Source organism: Myxocyprinus asiaticus, chromosome 30 (assembly GCF_019703515.2).
Source record: "Myxocyprinus asiaticus isolate MX2 ecotype Aquarium Trade chromosome 30, UBuf_Myxa_2, whole genome shotgun sequence".
Taxonomy (NCBI): domain Eukaryota; kingdom Metazoa; phylum Chordata; class Actinopteri; order Cypriniformes; family Catostomidae; genus Myxocyprinus; species Myxocyprinus asiaticus.
The window spans coordinates 12,059,091-12,065,090 of NC_059373.1; positions in this window are offsets into that span (position 1 = coordinate 12,059,091).

Here is a 6,000-nt window from a genome sequence, read left to right on the forward strand (position 1 = left end):
AACTTCCTCAGACGTCTCAGGAAGAAGAGGCGCTGATGAGCCTTCTTCACAACGGCTTCAGTGTGGATGGACCATGTGAATTCCTCAGTGATGTGGACACCCAGGGACTTGAAGCTGCTGACTCTCTCCACTGGTGCTCCATTGATGGTGATGGGACTGTGTTCTCTATCTCTTCTCCTGAACTCCACCACAAGCTCCTTTGTCTTAGTGACGTTGAGGGAGAGGTTGTGCTCCTGACACCAGTGTGTCAGAGTGTGCACCTCCTCTCTGTAGGCTGTTTCATCATTGTCAGTGATCAGACCTACCACCGTCGTATCATCAGCAAACTTAATGATGGCATTGGAGCTGTGTGTTGCCACACAGTCATGTGTGTACAGGGAATACAGGAGTGAGCTAAGAACACAGCCCTGCAGGGCTCCAGTGTTGAGGGTCAGTGATGAGGAGATGTTGCTGCCCATTCTAACCACCTGGTGTCTGCTTGACAGGAAGTCCAGGATCCAGCTGCACAGCGAGCTGTTTAAGCCCAGAGCCCGGAGTTTCTCATCAAGCTTGGAGGGCACTATGGTGTTGAATGCTGAGCTGTAGTCTACAAACAACAGTCTCACATAAGTGTTCTTTTTTTCCAGGTGGGAGAGAGCAGTGTGTATTGTAGATGCAATGGCATCATCAGTGGAGCGGTTGTTGCGGTAAGTAAACTGCGATGGGTCTAGTGATGGAGGCAGCACAGAGCAGATGTAATCTCTGATTAGTCTCTCAAAGCATTTGCTGATGATCGGGGTCAGAGCAACAGGACGCCAGTCATTTAAGTAAGTGATTTTGGATTGCTTTGGAACAGGCACAATGGTGGACGTTTTAAAGCATGTGGGGACTACAGACAAAGAGAGGGAAAGGTTGAAAATGTCCGTAAAAACACCAGCCAGTTGGTTCGCGCATGCTCTGATGACACGGCCCGGAATGCCATCTGGACCTGCGGCTTTGCGGATATTCAACTGTCGGAAGGATCGGGTTACATACTGGAACATCTCCCAGTCCGCGTGATCAAAACAGTCTTGTAGACTAGAGTCTGACTGGTCCGACCAGCACTGGATCGTACTGAGGGTGGGTGCTTCCTGTTTCAGTTTCTGCCTGTAAGCGGGCAGAAGCAGAATGGAAGAGTGGTCCGATTTGCCAAATGGTGGGCGGGGGAGGGTTTTGTAGCCGTCCCGGAAGGGAGAGTAGCAATGGTCCAAAACCCGGTCCCCTCGTGTGTTAAAACTAATGTGTTGGTGGTATTTTGGTGCGACTGATTTTAAACTGGTTTTATGAAAGCGGTCACAATGAATGTGGCCTCAGGGTGCGCGGTTTCCTGCTTGCTTTAATCCCATACAGTTCCTTGAGTGCCCGGTCTGTGTCGGCTTGTGGCGGGATGTACACAGCAGTGAATGGTCGACACAGAAGCATGAGAAATTCCAGATCAGGAGAGCAGAAAGACTTGATAGAATGTACGTTCCTCTGATCACACCAGGATTTGTTGATCATAAAACATACACCACCACCTCTGCTTTAACCTGAGAGGTCTTTCGCTCTGTCCGCTCGGTGCATAAAGAACCCCGCGGGTTCAATGGCTGAATCTGGAATCTCAGCAGACATCCAAGTTTCCGTAAGGCACATAATGCAGCAGTCCCTCATCTCTCATTGGAAAGAGATCTGCGCTCTCAGTTCTCAGAGTTTGTTGTCCAGAGACTGAACATTTGCCAGTAGAATACTGGGTAGCAGGGGTCGATTTGCACGACGTCTTACTCTGATGAAAACGGCGGCTCTGTTTCCCCTTTTCCTTTTGCGTTTTTGCGGCCGGGCTGCCCAGACAAAGGGCTCCGCTGGTGTGTTTGTAAACAGCGGGTCAGCATTGAAGAATTTGAAGTCCGGTTTATGGTGTGTAATTGCAGAACCAATGTCCAAAAGTGTTTGTCTGTCATAGACAATAAGGCAGACAACATCCAAGACAAAAAACATAAGAATTGTAAACAAAGCAAACAAAACACTACAATGTTGTGTCGGAGCTTGCAACGCAGCAGCCATACTCAGCGCCATCTTGAGTCCATGTTTATTGTATGGAAAAAGTATTCCCTCGTTCATTCACAATAGTTTGCATTCACTCACAATTATTTTGGGTTCCCTCATGTAACCGGTCTTGCTCAACCCGCTCCAAACGGGATTCAAACCGGCATCAGCCGGCATTGGAACAAGCGCATTGGATACAGCCTCTAGCATCAGTCACTAGTGCGCTTCATGAGGCCAGGGGAGTGAGGTTTACATATAATGCACAGCTATCATATACCAGCTGGCTCCCGTTACACTCACCCCTCTAAACTTCACTCCCATCTGGGTCACGGCACCACTGTAACCGTTCCTGCTTGACCCACTCAGAGCGGGATTTGTACCGGCATCAGCTGGCATGGGAGGCAGGCATGCTAACGAGGAGACTAAAGGCTTTCGTGAGAAAGCAAGCCACCCCAGCGGCTCCCCGCCTCGGTCCTTCTACCTACGGGTTTGAGGCCAGTGCGGCTAGCACTGGGGGTGATTTGGGGACCCCAGTGGAACCGCCTCCGCCGGGTATCCCCCCGTGGACCTCCCATTCCCCAGCACGCTCGTCTGCCCCGATCGGGCTTCCGGATGAGTCCACCGGCTCGTCTCATGGCGAGTTCGACCTCTTGTTCGGAGCCAGCGAAGCTGATGAGCTCTCGAGCGCAGCATCGGAGAGTGGGCTTGTCCAGTCGGACGCAGAAGCCTCAGCTGGGCTCCCCCCTTCGGGGACAATTGCCCAGTCACAGGCTGATGCAGAGATGACGGACATGCCTTCCTGGGCGGCCGCGAGCGTCGGGCTAGAGTGGAACCCTCCGCTCTCCCCTGAACCCTCGTGGCTCGATGATTGGTTCCTGGGCTCGCGGCGCCGCTCAAAGCAGCTGTGCCCCGCTCCAGTGCCTTTCTTCCTGGAAGTGCACAAGGAGCTGACAAAATCATGGGAGGCATCTTTTACTGCCCGGTCCCAATTTCTCAGTTCCCCCGCCCTCACTACCCTCGATGGCGGGGCAGCCAGGGGCTATATGGCGATTCCCCTGGTGGATAAGGCGCTCGCGGTGCACCTATGCCCGCAGAGTGCCGACACCTGGCATGGATGCCCAAAGCTCCCGTCCAAGCCCCGTAGGTTCACGTTATCCCTGACGGCCAAAACCTACAGCGCTGCTGGACAAGCCGCTTCTGCCCTGCACACATGGCTCTCCTGCAGGTCCACTAAGCCAAGGCGCTTAAAGAACTGTATGAGGGTAGTTCCGCCCCAGATCTGATGCAGGAACTGCACTCGGCGACCAACCTCGCTCTCCAAGCGACGAAGGGTGGACGATGTCCACATTAGTGGTCCAGGAGCGCCACCTTTGGCTCAACCTGTTCGAGATGGGTGAGGCCAACAAGACACAGTTCCTTGCTGCCCCCATCTCCCAGGCTGGCCTATTTGGTGACACCGTCGAGGACTTTGCCCAGCAGTTCTCGACGGTGAAGCAGCAGACAGAGGCTCTCCGGCATATCCTGCCCCGGCGCGGCTCAAGATCCCGCACCCCGTCTGCTCGTCGCCAAGGGCGTCCCCCTGCGGTGACTGCACTGGCTCCGCCGCAACCTGCCCCTTCGGCCTGGCCCCGGCGTGGAGCCCACTGCAGGAAGCAGATGCCACCCGTCTCATGGCCGGCCGCCAAGAACCCATGAAAGGCTTCAAAGTGCCCCTGAGACAGGCAACCCAGGGTCGACGAAACCCACTGCCTTGGAGCTGTTAAGAAGACCACTCCATCCCCCGGTGGAGGGCCGGGTGGAGAATCTTTTGTTGCCTTTTCATTTGATTTCGCCGCATGCCCAAGTGGCTGCGGTACCCAACATTTCAGCAAAAGAGTGGTTTCCTCCTTCCCTGGGTCACATACCCGGTGTGCACGGTCATCATCACGACCAACGTCCACCTTTTTTCCCTTGCAGGATTGGCACTCCAGAGGTGGTCTCCCTGCCCCTGTGTGCCCAGCTGTGGCACACATCCGCCCCCGATGTGACAGTCTCTACGGGTTGCGAGGACAGGCCTCTTCCTCCCCCGTCCTAGGCTGTTCCAGGGGTGGTCACAAGGAGCCAGGTAAGTGCTTCGATGTCCCTAGACTCAGCACAGCCACGACATGGTGTGGCACCTTGAGCTCCACCCCACCCCGCCACGAGGCCCCACCTGCCGGTACGTCCGACAATGTTGTCCCTTTTGTCCCCCTCGCACGGATCTTGGATGCGTGGCTTGCGCTTTCCAATCCGTCACGATAGCTGGTCCGGACCGTCCGACTCGGCTACGCGATTCAGTTAGCCAGGCGTCCGCCCAGGTTCAGCGGTATCCACCTCACCTTGGTGAAGGACGAAAATGCTGCTACCTTGTGCGCAGAGATCGCCACCCTCCTACGGAAGGGTGTGATAGAACCTGTCCCTCCGGCCGAGATGAAGAAGGGGTTTTACAGCACCTACTTCATCGTACCGAAAAAAGGCGGTGGGTTGCGGCCAATCTTGGACCTGCGAGCACTGAACCGGGCTTTACACAGACTCCCGTTCAAGATGCTGATGCAAAAATGCATTCTGGCGAGCGTCCAGCATCAAGATTGGTTCGTGGCGGTAGACCTGAAGGACGCGTACTTTCACGTCTCGATTCTACCTCGACACAGACCCTTCCTGCGGTTTGCATTCGAGGGTCAGGCATATCAGTACAAGGTCCTCCCTTTCGGCCTGTCCTTGTCCCATCTCGATGACTGGCTAATCCTAGCTCACTCTTGGGACATGTTGTGTGCACACAGGGACTTGGTGCTCTCGCATCTCAGCCAATTAGGACTTTTTAGGAAAAGAGCAAGCTCCTCCCGGTTCAGAGCATCTCTTTTCTCGGTTTGGAGTTGGACTCAGTCTCATTGACGGCGCGCCTCACGAACGAGCGCACACAGTCGGTGCTGACCTGTTTGAAGTTGTTCAAACAGAAAACAGCGGTTCCACTGAAACTCTTTCAGAGGCTCCTGGGGCATATGGCATCCTCAGCGGTGGCCACACCGCTTGGGTTGATGCATATGAGACTGCTTCAGCACTGGCTTCAGACTCAAATCTCGAGATGGGCATGGCGCCGCGGGACACATCGTGTGCCCATCACACCGGTCTGTCACTGTCTCTTCAGCCCTTGGACCGACCTCTCGTTTCTATGGGCAGGTGTTCACCTATAGCATGTCTCCAGGCACATCGTGGTCACGACAGACGCCTCCAAAATGGGCTGGGGCGCTGTTTGCAACAGGCATGCAGCTGCCGGCTTATGGACAGGCCCGCGGCTGCGTTGGCACATCAACTGCCTTGAGTAGTTGGCAATTCTGCTCACCCTGCGGAGGTTCCGGCCATTGATCCAGGGCAAGCACGTGTTAGTTCGGACAGACAACATGGCAACGGTAGCATATGTCAACCACCAAGGCAGTCTGCTCTCTCGTTGTATGTCACAACTCGCCCGCCATCTCCTCCTCTGGAGTCAGCAGCACTTCAAGTCACTGCGAGCAACTCACATCCCAGGCGACCTCAACACTGCAGTGGACGCACTGTCATGGTAGGTTACCCTCAGGGGAGAGTGGAGACTCCACTCTCGGGTGGACCAGCTGTTTTGGAGTCGATTCGGACAGGCACAGGTAGACCTGTTCACCTCCCAAGAATCCTCCCACTGCCCGCTCTGGTATGCCCTGACTGAGGCACCTCTCAGCATAGATGCGCTGGCACACAGCTGGCCTCCTGGCCTACGCAAATATGCGTTTCCCCCAGTGAGCCTACTTGCACAGACTCTGTGCAAGGTCAGGGAGGACGAGGAGCAGGTTGTCCTGGTAGCACCCTACTGGCCCACCCAGATGTGGTTCTCAGACCTCACGTTCCTCATGACAGCCCCCCCCCGGCGAATTCCCCTGAGGAAGGACCTTCTTTCTCAGGGACGGAGCACCA